Here is a 14,819-nt window from a genome sequence, read left to right as displayed (position 1 = left end):
CACCCTTGTCGGCTTCCCTAATTATGATATTGTTATCTTTTTCTAGTTGTTTGATTAATTCCTTTTCCACTTTAGACAAATTATCCTTTATTTTATATTGTTTGCATAAATTATCAAAATCCTCATGGACTAGTTTAGCAAACACTGGTATGCAATTCCCTTTTGCATTTATGGGAAAGAAAGTGGAGGGAGGTTTCAGGGAAGTGTGCTAATTTCTTTGACTCACTTCCAAAGCTTGTGTCTGTAGACTCTCCTGTTCCAAGGACTCCAATGTCATTAGAGTCTCAATTTCGATCTCCTTAGTATTCAAGCTTTTTTCATTCTTATGTTTTTCGAAGAATCTCTTTAAAGTGAGACTCCTTGTGTACTTATCAAAGTCCACAAAAAGTTGGAATGGGTAGGGACCCCTAGTAGGGGCAAAATATAAACCCTTTTATAGCACAGCCTGTTCATGTGGTAATAGGGTTTTCTTGGACAGATTGAATATCTTCAGCTTTACATCTTCGTTTCTATAAGATGGAATGGTCTTTTCCCTTTTGCCCCTAGACGCTCTTCCTCCTCTACATCCTCTAAACCTTCATTTCCTCTTTTCTGTTGACATCTTGTTCTCCATTGCGGGATTTCTCCTTTCGGAGGGGGGAGATCTGTTTTCTTTTTCTCTAATTTTTTTTGGACTTTGTTCTAAAAAATGCACTGCTCCACTATTATGTGATCTTTCTGTTATATATCCTTCTTGGTTAGATATATCTCTCCACACACCAGTACTTTCCTCAGAATAAAAATTTTGTCTCATTTCTATTGAAATGAGAAGTGTCTTTTGGTCCTCTATATTGTCTATGGTCATAATTATTTTTATAGCCAGAATATTGATTATGGTACAAATTATATATCCATTGTGGGTGGTGGTTGCCATCATAATACCTCTCTTTAGGGTTGTAGTATGTATTTTGATATCCCTGTTTTGGACCCATATAAGAGTTCTGATAACGATAATTATGACCTGACATTTTATACGGCCTTCTTTCGTTCTCCTCTCTATTATAGAGAGGCATATTCCTCTCAGGATTTCTGGAGGTGAATTTATCTCGGAAGGTATTTCGTTTGTCCCCACCGTTCTCACCGGGTCTCCCAAAATTGGTATCGCCAGAGCTCTTCATATTTTGAGTACTTTTATTCTTGTTATTAGCAATCTTTTTTTGTTTTTGTGGGGTTTTGAACTTGCTGATGCTCTCATTCAGTTCTCTATATTGTGGATTGACCGAAAAATTTGGAGAATCAACTTCTAGCCAATCAAAATCATCTTTCTCTAGCATAGTGGTTTCAGGTGCTTGATCAGCCCAAATTACACAATTTTTAGTTTCTTCCTTCTCTTTTTTGTCTAGATTATAGTCCCTATAGAATTTGTTTAATTTTCTAGCTTCCACTAGTTTATCAAATTTGTCTATTTTATTTTTATTTTCTTTATCCAGCTCTTTATAATAGACATCTCCCTTAAACAAATTGTTTTTCCCTCACATCTCTTATTTGTAGTGTTAGTGCTTCCACTTTTTTTTTTTCTAAATCTCACCAAAATATCCACTAGTTTTTCCGAGCACTCCTCCAGTGCTGCATCCCATTCCGTAAATAATTATACATATATATATATATATATATATATATATATATATATATATATATATATATATATATATATATATATATATATATTTTATATATATATATATATACACACACATACACGTATGATACAATTTAAAATGTATTAAATATTGGACATTGTAAAAATAAATACCTTGTGTTTCTATAGACCACTTGTCCACGGCACATTCATCGAAGGGGATTTCTTTGAAATGTTCCTATAATTTAACCATACAGGCTATTTAAGGTTACTATTTTAAAGGAAATGACGCCATAGGGGGCGTAAAAATAGAGGGGCATGAATATAGAAAAAAAAGTGTATTGTTGAAACGTACAAAATGTATAATTTTAAGCATTTATGAATGGATCTAAATAAGAGTTTTAAAACAGATTTTTAAGGAAATGATACCATAGAATGTGACCGTTAAACTAAAAATATTCTAAGTCTAATTTTTAAGCAAATACATTTTATTCCATCATTTTATACAACTATGAATATGGTTCAGCATGTGATAGAAATGCACAAATTATTATCTAGACGTATAAAACATATAAATATATAATAACGGGTTCTAAATTAAACGTATCTACTAACAGGGCTAACGTGATAGAAAAAAATTACAAAAAAAAAAACCCTACAATTTTTATATTATAATTTTACAGTTAAAAAAATACGGTGATAGAACAAAATTATTTTTTTAAAAGTACGTCATGGACATTTAGAAAATAATTACACATTATTTAACATTATGCCTAAAAACATATAAGGTTATTAAATTAAATAACCATATATAATAGGGGATAACGTGAATTGCAACAACAAATAAAAAATAAAACTTACCATCTTTGAGTGTTGGTTGACGGCTGGCTAGTCAGGTTAGTGACTTGTATATGGACCTGCATGGTGAAATGCTTTATTTAAAGCCCACCAATGAAAAGGAAAGCTCCATGTTGACATTCCACACCTGTCATTGTCAGCAATGACCACCCAAAAAGCCAGTCCTCATTCTCGCAGTCCACACCTGTCATTGTAAAAAAACAAACAAAAACCCATCAAACTGACCAACAGGAGCCCTCATTCTCGCAGTCCACACCTGTCATTGTAAAAAAAAAAAAAAAAAAAAAAAATCATCAAACTTACCAACAGGAGCCCTCATTCTTGCAGTCCACACCTGTCATTGTAAAAAAGCAAACAAAAAAACCCATCAAACTGACCAACAGGAGCCCTCATTCTTGCAGTCCACACCTGTCATTGTAAAAAAACAAACAAAAACTCCATCAAACTGACCAACAGGAGCCCTCATTCTCGCAGTCTACACCTGTCAATGAAGAAAGAAAAAATTGGACTAAAATACCCATGTATAATATAGATTGTAGTTTATTATAGAAATAAGCATACAAATACATATCAATACACATGCTTTGTCACTATTTTTCTAAACTAAATATTTTTTATAACAAGCCATACAGTTTTGAATATCTTTGTCTTTAACTCTTAACCCTTACACAGATAATTAATTGACTTACAGAATTAGACACTATTTGGTCATTGGTCATTAAACTGTTTGTAAAATTACCCAGAATATCTCGAAATGAAATACCTTTACACGTGATAAATAATATAAATACAGAATTCACCGCAAACAGATGACATTGTGTGTTATAATGGTTTGTTTTGAAATATTACACGGTGTGAATTTCTATTTAAAAACCTTAAAATTTCTTTAAGAAAATTTTCACTAGCAGGCGAAAGGCCAGAGGAATAAAAAAAGAAACTGCTTCTTTTTTCATCTTTTTACCCAGCTAACAAGCGTTCACCAGGCAGACTGTGCGGGTGTGTATTTATAATAAAACACGCCGGTAGACGCTTTAGTGTGTGCCTTGGAAGTAAGTCACAGGCATGTACACCTTTAAATTTGCCGTGTGTAACTCGGTCAGAATTTAAAATGTCCATTATTTGTATAGTGTTCATGATTTCTATTTAGAGGTAATCGTACAAAATCTCACATCGCTGGTTTATCTCAATAATATTATCAAAAATGCTGTAAGCTATCAGGTTGACAGTCCTCTCTAAAGCTCTAGAGAAGCAAATTTCAGCTCTTAGGTTGCCGTTACGTATCAGAGAGAAATGGTTTCCATGTTCGTGATCCGCTGACAATTCAAACGCAAAGAGTGTAATCGGCCAAAAATGTATCTCTATTTAGAAGAAATCCAGAATCGGTGTTTTGTTTACTGGCTATTTGCAAAAGAGCAGTGTATTCACGTATGGTGTTTCTGTTTTCAAAGTTGGCTTGGAATGGTTTTGCGGGTATTTGCTCGCCGTCCAAATAAAGTGCAGCAATATTTACAAAGTTATGCCTGAAATACAATGGGTTCTTACAATTGCCACAATGTATCTAGGAGCAGGTCAATGTAGTTATAGTGCAGTCCCTCTAACTACTCTGGCTAACTACTCTGAATAAAAACTATCCAAATTGGAGTTTAAACTGTGCAAAAAATATTTAAATAATACAGCCAACAGGAAATATATAAGTAATTAACCTTCAATATTTATTAGCATACACTTACATACACAGAAAATAAATCTAGCAGACACCGGTGTCATTAGAAGCTAAATAATTCATATATTAGAAATAATTCATATATTAAAAAAACACTCTAAAAACAATTAATATACAATAGATTTTCAACTGGTCGTTGGCTCACAATAAATTAATAACAAACTAATGTAGATTCACAATCTTAAAGGATTTTTTGAGATGCCTTTAAATGTGCCTTTAAAAGTTACCCGGTTCTTCAAACTCTTTGACAATGCGAGCTGAAATCACGTATGCAGACCGTATTAGTAACAAGTGTCAAGATATTATGAATGTGTAGCAATCTCAGATTGTTATTGCTTAAGTGTAATAGCAAAGTCTCCACGTCTTGTTACTTCAAAACGGTATATAAAGAAGTCATGTAGTTATTACATGTATGCTCTTCCAAGTTGTCTTAAACCAAAGCACAGATATACTGCAGAAATAAGCGTTACCTTGATCCTTTTAGTCGGGTATGCTTTAATCTTTTCCGGTACCTTTTAAAGCCGGGTATTCAGTGTAATCCTCAGTCACTTAAGGATGCCGCTCGTCAGCGGTTGTTGAATCTTGCGGCTTGTCTGTTTTGGTGACGTCAGCAATCTGGTGCACCAATCGACACCTTGCAATTCTTTTCAGGTTCAGTGTGCACACTTCTTTCAGGTAATTACTCCTATCGCCCCAACAGCATAACTCGGTAAGTATTTTCAGAAAGCTGGAGTTGCGGTTTTGGGAGTGTAGCTCTGCATCAAATTTTCAGTGTATTTCTACACCTCAGTTCACAGGTTTTCCAGGTAGAAGCTGCAGGTAGATCAACGCGTGTCGGCTCTACAGGCCTTTGTCAAGATACTCAAATCCTCAGCTCCTCCTCTATTTAAAGGCAATGGTATTGTTAAAGGCAAAAAAGTTAACCCTTAGATTGATTTTTCAAAGTCTATTTGGTCAGAGTTAAAAGGCCGTAAGGAGACAAATATTCTTCTGTATATAAAAACAAGAATCTTAAATACAGCAATAACATATGGTTAGTACTTAATAGTAATGATATAAATAAATCAGTTACCCATAAATTGGAAAAATAATTTGTAGCATATATAAAGTTCAAAGTAGAAAAGTAGACAAGCACTCCAGAAATCCAAATCACATGCCCAGGGTGCAGCAGATAGGTAAATAGAAAGTAATGAAGAGTGCACTCACCAGGACTTTTCAAAGTTTTATTCCAATTATGTGAACGTTTTTGGGGGATTAGCCCTTTCCTCAGATATACAAGATACAATATGAGCAAAAAACCCACACCAGACACCCTTATAAAGGTGGGCCAGCCAATCACATGCTCTCCAAAGTAAGGTGCCTCCCACAAGTGAGGACACCCCCATGGCAACAAATGAGTCTGAGCCAAACTCTTTAGAGTCAATTTACGAATAAATTGATTCACATTAATTAAATGCTCAAATTTGTTTAACTTTATCGATGGTGCAAAAGATAAACCCCTATTTTAATATTTTCTTTTCTTCTAGGGTTAGGGGTACATTACTAATGTTAAAAATCCCTTTGATCTCACTTTCTTCACTTTCATTTAAAATAGTTTTCTCTTTCCTCTCCCTCTGTGCCCTCTCTTCTCCTTTTTCCCTTTGGGGGGTCGTGGGTTCTGTGTCTGCCTATCTTTTGAGGTTCCTTGTAATGGATCTGCTAGTGGAGAGTTATTTACTTCCTGTTCTAGAGCTTCATATCTATTCTGTACTGGTAACCTCCAATTATTCTGTTTCCTCTCTTCTCTTTCATTGGGTGGTCTTCTATTATTGAAAAAGGGTGTGTGTACAAGCGCTAAGGTAATCCCCAAGCTGTATTTATCCCTTGGCCTCTTGTTGGCGCTGTATTCACTTCTTACTACTTGGTCTTCTATTATTATCTATTATTATCATTATACCATCCTCTATAGTTAGATACTTTTTTGTAGTTCCATTGTCTATTATGATCAAAATCATTCCTTCCTCTATAGGGTTTCCTTTCATCATAGTAACCCCTCCTTTCTTGTCTATAGTCATCTTTTTCTGTCCTAAAAGTTCTGGAATTTCTATATGTTCTCTGGTGTCCTTGTCCATATCTTTCCTCATAGGGATAATCCCAATCTCTAGAATCTTTGGTTTTGATTCTGCATTTCTCTATTAAAGTAACCTCTATCAGAGTTATTCTCTATCCCTCTATACTCTGGTTGGGTCTCCACTTGTCTTATTCTATTTCGTGTATATTCATGTGTGTATTCTCTCTTATCCCCTTTTTCATTATTAATGGTCGATTGGTCATACTCCCTATTTTCATCATTTTGTACTCTTATAAGCTTTTTATGGTTATCCAAGGCTTCTTTGTTTTCTTTTCTTTTACTAAACAGAATAGTATTTTTCTTGTTGCTTAGATCATCTGGACCTCCTTCCTTATCTATCCTGTAATCATCTTGATCTCTCTGATATTTATTCCACTTAGTTTTCAAGATGTCACTTTTTAATTCTTCCAGTTTGCTAATCAAATCTTTCTTTTTATCTTTAGGGATATCTTTTTTCTTTGTTTCAAATATATTTTTCTGGGTGGCTATATTATCTCCAAGATTTTTAACCGCCAGTGTCCTGGCTTTAATTGTGACCCCTAGTAGATCTAAAGACGCTTTCTCTAAAATATCAAACCATTCTTTTTTATGATCATTATTTAACTCCAATTTACAGTCATTTTTAAGACGTAGCCCCCGAGGTACCATGTTTTGTTTAACATATTTTTCCATAAATTTAAGTTCTGTATTGATTTTCATCTCCTTAATTATTAAATTCTCTAAATTTTCAAAATTCATACTTTCTTCAACTGCCTCTTTCCCATTTTTATTTACAATTTCTCTATTATTTAGAATTGATTCATCAATTGATAAAAGTAAATTATCCCTTGTTGTAAATATATCCATATCTCTAATTTTAAAATTCAAAAATACAAAGAATAAAAAATACAAATTAAAAGAATTATCCTATTAGTGGAAAATTGAAAAACTGACTGTGTAATATTAATATCTGGATAACTAAAAATTAGTATTAGAAACTATTAAATTGAAAAAATAGTGTTTACAATATAATTATTTATTAAGATGTCCAAATAACACCATCTAAATGAATAACACAAATAGTTAAAAACTATAGTAAATCCCTGACCTCGCTCTACCAGACTGGAGAATAGGAATACATACAATTGCCACAATGTATCTAGGAGCAGGTCAATGTAGTTATAGTGCAGTCCCTCTTATTACACCTTTCTCCAATAGGTGTAATCAATTGGCACACAGAACAAAAGAGGTTGAGGGACGCGCCCAACCAGGCTAACAACTCTAAATAAAAACTATCCAAATTGGAGTTTAAACTGTGCAGAAAATATTTAAATAATACAGCCAACAGGAAATATATAAGTAATTAACCTTCAATATTTATTAATATACACTTACATACACAGAAAATAAATCTAGCAGACACCGGTGTCATTAGAAGCTGAATAATTCATATATTAGAAATAATTCATATATTAAAAAACACTCTAAAAACAATTAATATACAATAGATTTTCAACTGGTCGTTGGCTCACAATAAATTAATAACAAACTAATGTAGATTCACAATCTTAAAGGATTTTTTGAGATGCCTTTAAATGTGCCTTTAAAAGTTACCCGGTTCTTCAAACTCTTTGACAATGCGAGCTGAAATCACGTATGCAGACCGTATTAGTAACAAGTGTCAAGATATTATGAATGTGTAGCAATCTCAGATTGTTATTGCTTAAGTGTAATAGCAAAGTCTCCACGTCTTGTTACTTCAAAACGGTATATAAAGAAGTCATGTAGTTATTACATGTATGCTCTTCCAAGTTGTCTTAAACCAAAGCACAGATATACTGCAGAAATAAGCGTTACCTTGATCCTTTTAGTCGGGTATGCTTTAATCTTTTCCGGTACCTTTTAAAGCCGGGTATTCAGTGTAATCCTCAGTCACTTAAGGATGCCGCTCGTCAGCGGTTGTTGAATCTTGCGACTTGTCTGTTTTGGTGACGTCAGCAATCTAGTGCACCAATCGACACCTTGCATTTCTTTTCAGGTTCAGTGTGCACACTTCTTTCAGGTAATTACTCCTATCGCCCCAACAGCATAACTCGGTAAGTATTTTCGGAAAGCTGGAGTTGCGGTTTTCTACACCTCAGTTCACAGGTTTTCCAGGTAGAAGCTGCAGGTAGATCAACGCGTGTCGGCTCTACAGGCCTTTGTCAAGATACTCAAATCCTCAGCTCCTCCTCTATTTAAAGGCAATGGTATTGTTAAAGGCAAAAAAAGTTAACCCTTAGATTGATTTTTCAAAGTCTATTTGGTCAGAGTTAAAAGGCCGTAAGGGGACAAATATTCTTCTGTATATAAAAACAAGAATCTTAAATACAGCAATAACATATGGTTAGTACTTAATAGTAATGATATAAATAAATCAGTTACCCATAAATTGGAAAAATAATTTTTAGCTACATTTAAATATAAATATTCAAAATCAAAAGCAAATCTAAAATACTAATAGACTGGATTCCCGTTAAAACACAGTTTAAACTCCAATTTGTTATCCAAAATTTAAATAAATAATTTTAATGTCTAAAAAAATTAATACCAATAAAACTTTTCTTAATAAAAATATATATATTATATTAAAATCCATCAGGATATAACCAATCTATCATTCTCCGGTTAAAAATAGTAATAATGATAACATATTAAAACCAAATGGGTAAGAAAACCAAGCAAGATAAAAATACCTAAACACTAATTGGACAGTTCATTGGGAAAAAAAGGTGGAAAGGGATCACGTTAAAACCCAGACTCTAGTCTAAATGTATTTATTATTCCATACTTATTATAAAACTAATCTATTGGAATTAATCTTAAAAAATTAACAATAAAATCTCAAAAGAGAAAAAAGTTCATATTAAATTACATCTGCAATAACTAACATTAAAAAGGGAAGGGTATCCAAGTATCTCTTAAAGGGGGGGAAAAAACAGTGCTCTACTCAAAAGAAACCCGCAAATATTCTTTTGAGGGTCCCTAAATCAAACTGTAATTGCATTCTTCAAATTTGCACAATTGATATTCACGTTAATCATTATTCTATTGTACTTCCTTATCAGGTTATTATCTCTTAAGTTATCAGATTAGATGATTTAAATCTAATTCACTATTGAGGCCACCCGGGTAAAGAGACCCAAAATTGAATATTAATTCCGCTTCCTTGCAAAGTAGTTTCTTCTCCATATCCCCCCTCCTTCCATCTGGAATTATTTTCTTTATACCCCAATATTTCATACTCTTAACGTTTCCCTGATGCACTTCAGAGAAATGTCTATATAAGGTAGTATCCTCTCTCTTATGTTCAATGCATAGCAGATGCTCTCTAATACGGTCCTTCAGTTTCCTACTCGTTTGGCCCAAGTAAAATAATTCACAGTCGCATTTAATTACATATATTACATTTACATCAGTGCATCTTATAATCCCATTTATTTTAAAATCTTTCCCTGTCTTTGGAGATTTGATATATTTTATTTTGTTACTGTGTTTGCATGATTTGCAAAAGTGGCAGGGAAAAAAACCTTCTATTTTATTTCCTTCTAGATAATTGAAGCATCTGTCTAATATTCCATTATTTTTCTTTTTATACTCACTTGGAGCTAATAGATTTTTAAGATTAGGTGCTTTTTTATAAATAAACTTAGGATTTTTATTAAGACTTGAACCTAATAGTGGGTCCTTAAGCAGGAGAGGCCAGTGTTTATTAACTATTTTTTCAAATTGCTTATATTGTGATGAATATGTCGTAATCATGGGTATACATAAATCATTATTTATATCACTTAATTCTTTCTTTTTTTTTCTAATAATATTTTTCTGTCTATCCCTTTTACTTCTGTAGTCAATTGTTCAATTTTGTTTATATTATATCCTTTCTGTATGAATCTTCTTTTTAATATTTTAGATTGTTCTTCAAATTCCTGTATTTCCGTACAGTTTTTTCTGACCCTCATGAGCTGGCCTTTTGGAATATTTCTTTTCCAGGTTTCATGATGGCAGCTACTTGAATCGATATAATTATTAGTATCGGCTTTTTTTAAAGAAAGTTCTTGTTTTAATATGGCCATTTCATACTTCTAATTCAATATAAAGGAAGTTAATTTTAAACGAACTAAAATCGTATGTAAAACTCAGACCATAATTGTTATCATTCAGGTCTTCAATAAATAGTTTTAAAAGATCTAGATCACCCCTCCATATTAAAAACATATCATCAATGTAACGCCTATAGAGCACAAGGTTCTCACCCCATGGGGAGTTTTCAATAAATTGATTCTCAAACCTCCCCATGAATAAGTTCGCATAACTGGGTGCGAACCTTGTGCCCATAGCCGTCCCATTGATCTGCAAAAAATATTTTTCATCAAATTTAAAATAATTTTTATTTAAAATAAAACGTATACATTCTAAGATAAAATTTCCTTGTTCCTTTGTCATATTGGAATCTTGGTTCAAATAAAACTCTATCGCCTTCAGTCCCAATTCATGTTTAATATTCGTATAGAGTGCACTGACATCACATGTTACCATAATCATATTGTCTTGCCAATCTATTGTTTTTATTACATTCAAAAAATGAGTAGAGTCTGATAAGTAAGATGGTAAATCCTTCACATAATTTTGTAAAAAATAATCGATGTATTGGGATAGGTTGGATGTTATTGACTGGATGCCAGATATAATAGGTCGACCGGGAGGTTTTTCTAAACTCTTGTGAATTTTGGGAAGAAAATAAAAGATAGGGGTCTTAAAATTCTGTATAAATAAAAAGTTAAACTCTGATTCATTGATTAGGTTGTTGGCTGAAGCATCTTTAAGTAATACCTCGATTTCTTTAAAATATTTATTACCTGGGTCATTTGTATGTGGATGCATCATCCAATAATCTATAAGATTCTTCCAAATAGTACGTGTTACTCATTATTACAACCCCCCCACCCTTATCTGCTTGTTTGATCACTATGTCATTTCTTCTTTGTAAGTTTTTTAGAACTTCTTTCTCCTTAAGCGTTAGATTCCAATGTATGGTCTTATTATTTTCAATGTCTAATTTATCTAAATCATGCTTGACCATCTTTTCAAAGGATTCCACAAAATTGCCTTTCTCATGGCTTGGGTAGAAGGTGGATTTCTTTTTAAACTCTGTATGGATATAGTTCTTTGTAGTTGTTAAATTCTCCCTATTTTCATAATTTTTCATAATGGGATTTTTAAAAAAATGTTTCTTTAGAGTCAATTTACGAATAAATTGATTCACATTAATTAAATGCTCAAATTTGTTTAACTTTATCGATGGTGCAAAAGATAAACCCCTATTTAATATTTTCTTTTCTTCTAGGGTTAGGGGTACATTACTAATGTTAAAAATCCCTTTGATCTCACTTTCTTCACTTTCATTTAAAATAGTTTTCTCTTTCCTCTCCCTCTGTGCCCTCTCTTCTCCTTTTTCCCTTTGGGGGGTCGTGGGTTCTGTGTCTGCCTATCTTTTGAGGTTCCTTGTAATGGATCTGCTAGTGGAGAGTTATTTACTTCCTGTTCTAGAGCTTCATATCTATTCTGTACTGGTAACCTCCAATTATTCTGTTTCCTCTCTTCTCTTTCATTGGGTGGTCTTCTATTATTGAAAAAGGGTGTGTGTACAAGCGCTAAGGTAATCCCCAAGCTGTATTTATCCCTTGGCCTCTTGTTGGCACTGTATTCACTTCTTACTACTTGGTCTTCTATTATTATCTATTATTATCATTATACCATCCTCTATAGTTAGATACTTTTTTGTAGTTCCATTGTCTATTATGATCAAAATCATTCCTTCCTCTATAGGGTTTCCTTTCATCATAGTAACCCCTCCTTTCTTGTCTATAGTCATCTTTTTCTGTCCTAAAAGTTCTGGAATTTCTATATGTTCTCTGGTGTCCTTGTCCATATCTTTCCTCATAGGGATAATCCCAATCTCTAGAATCTTTGGTTTTGATTCTGCATTTCTCTATTAAAGTAACCTCTATCAGACTTATTCTCTATCCCTCTATACTCTGGTTGGGTCTCCACTTGTCTTATTCTATTTCGTGTATATTCATGTGTGTATTCTCTCTTATCCCCTTTTTCATTATTAATGGTCGATTGGTCATACTCCCTATTTTCATCATTTTGTACTCTTATAAGCTTTTTATGGTTATCCAAGGCTTCTTTGTTTTCTTTTCTTTTACTAAACAGAATAGTATTTTTCTTGTTGCTTAGATCATCTGGACCTCCTTCCTTATCTATCCTGTAATCATCTTGATCTCTCTGATATTTATTCCACTTAGTTTTCAAGATGTCACTTTTTAATTCTTCCAGTTTGCTAATCAAATCTTTCTTTTTATCTTTAGGGATATCTTTTTTCTTTGTTTCAAATATATTTTTCTGGGTGGCTATATTTTCTCCAAGATTTTTAACCGCCAGTGTCCTGGCTTTAATTGTAACCCCTACTAGATCTAAAGACGCTTTCTCTAAAATATCAAACCATTCTTTTTTATGATCATTATTTAACTCCAATTTACAGTCATTTGTAAGACGTAGCCCCCGAGGTACCATGTTTTGTTTAACATATTTTTCCATAAATTTAAGTTCTGTATTGATTTTCATCTCCTTAATTATTAAATTCTCTAAATTTTCAAAATTCATACTTTCTTCAACTGCCTCTTTCCCATTTTTATTTACAATTTCTCTATTATTTAGAATTGATTCATCAATTGATAAAAGTAAATTATCCCTTGTTGTAAATATATCCATATCTCTAATTTTAAAATTCAAAAATACAAAGAATAAAAAATACAAATTAAAAGAATTATCCTATTAGTGGAAAATTGAAAAACTGACTGTGTAATATTAATATCTGGATAACAAAAAATTAGTATTAGAAACTATTAAATTGAAAAAATAGTGTTTACAATATAATTATTTATTAAGATAAACCATGTCCAAATAACACCATCTAAATGAATAACACAAATAGTTAAAAACTATAGTAAATCCCTGACCTCGCTCTACCAGACTGGAGAATAGGAATACATACAATTGCCACAATGTATCTAGGAGCAGGTCAATGTAGTTATAGTGCAGTCCCTCTTATTACACCTTTCTCCAATAGGTGTAATCAATTGGCACACAGAACAAAAGAGGTTGAGGGACGCGCCCAACCAGGCTAACAACTCTAAATAAAAACTATCCAAATTGGAGTTTAAACTGTGCAGAAAATATTTAAATAATACAGCCAACAGGAAATATATAAGTAATTAACCTTCAATATTTATTAATATACACTTACATACACAGAAAATAAATCTAGCAGACACCGGTGTCATTAGAAGCTGAATAATTCATATATTAGAAATAATTCATATATTAAAAAACACTCTAAAAACAATTAATATACAATAGATTTTCAACTGGTCGTTGGCTCACAATAAATTAATAACAAACTAATGTAGATTCACAATCTTAAAGGATTTTTTGAGATGCCTTTAAATGTGCCTTTAAAAGTTACCCGGTTCTTCAAACTCTTTGACAATGCGAGCTGAAATCACGTATGCAGACCGTATTAGTAACAAGTGTCAAGATATTATGAATGTGTAGCAATCTCAGATTGTTATTGCTTAAGTGTAATAGCAAAGTCTCCACGTCTTGTTACTTCAAAACGGTATATAAAGAAGTCATGTAGTTATTACATGTATGCTCTTCCAAGTTGTCTTAAACCAAAGCACAGATATACTGCAGAAATAAGCGTTACCTTGATCCTTTTAGTCGGGTATGCTTTAATCTTTTCCGGTACCTTTTAAAGCCGGGTATTCAGTGTAATCCTCAGTCACTTAAGGATGCCGCTCGTCAGCGGTTGTTGAATCTTGCGACTTGTCTGTTTTGGTGACGTCAGCAATCTAGTGCACCAATCGACACCTTGCATTTCTTTTCAGGTTCAGTGTGCACACTTCTTTCAGGTAATTACTCCTATCGCCCCAACAGCATAACTCGGTAAGTATTTTCGGAAAGCTGGAGTTGCGGTTTTGGGAGTGTAGCTCTGCATCAAATTTTCAGTGTATTTCTACACCTCAGTTCACAGGTTTTCCAGGTAGAAGCTGCAGGTAGATCAACGCGTGTCGGCTCTACAGGCCTTTGTCAAGATACTCAAATCCTCAGCTCCTCCTCTATTTAAAGGCAATGGTATTGTTAAAGGCAAAAAAGTTAACCCTTAGATTGATTTTTCAAAGTCTATTTGGTCAGAGTTAAAAGGCCGTAAGGGGACAAATATTCTTCTGTATATAAAAACAAGAATCTTAAATACAGCAATAACATATGGTTAGTACATAATAGTAATGATATAAATAAATCAGTTACCCACAAATTGGAAAAATAATTTGTAGCATATATAAAGTTCAAAGTAGAAAAGTAGACAAGCACTCCAGAAATCCAAATCACATGCCCAGGGTGCAGCAGATAGGTAAATAGAAAGT

The sequence above is a fragment of the Bombina bombina genome, chromosome 7 (genome assembly GCF_027579735.1).
Source record: "Bombina bombina isolate aBomBom1 chromosome 7, aBomBom1.pri, whole genome shotgun sequence".
In the NCBI taxonomy this organism is placed as follows: Eukaryota; Metazoa; Chordata; class Amphibia; order Anura; family Bombinatoridae; genus Bombina; species Bombina bombina.
This window is presented reverse-complemented; position numbering follows the sequence as displayed.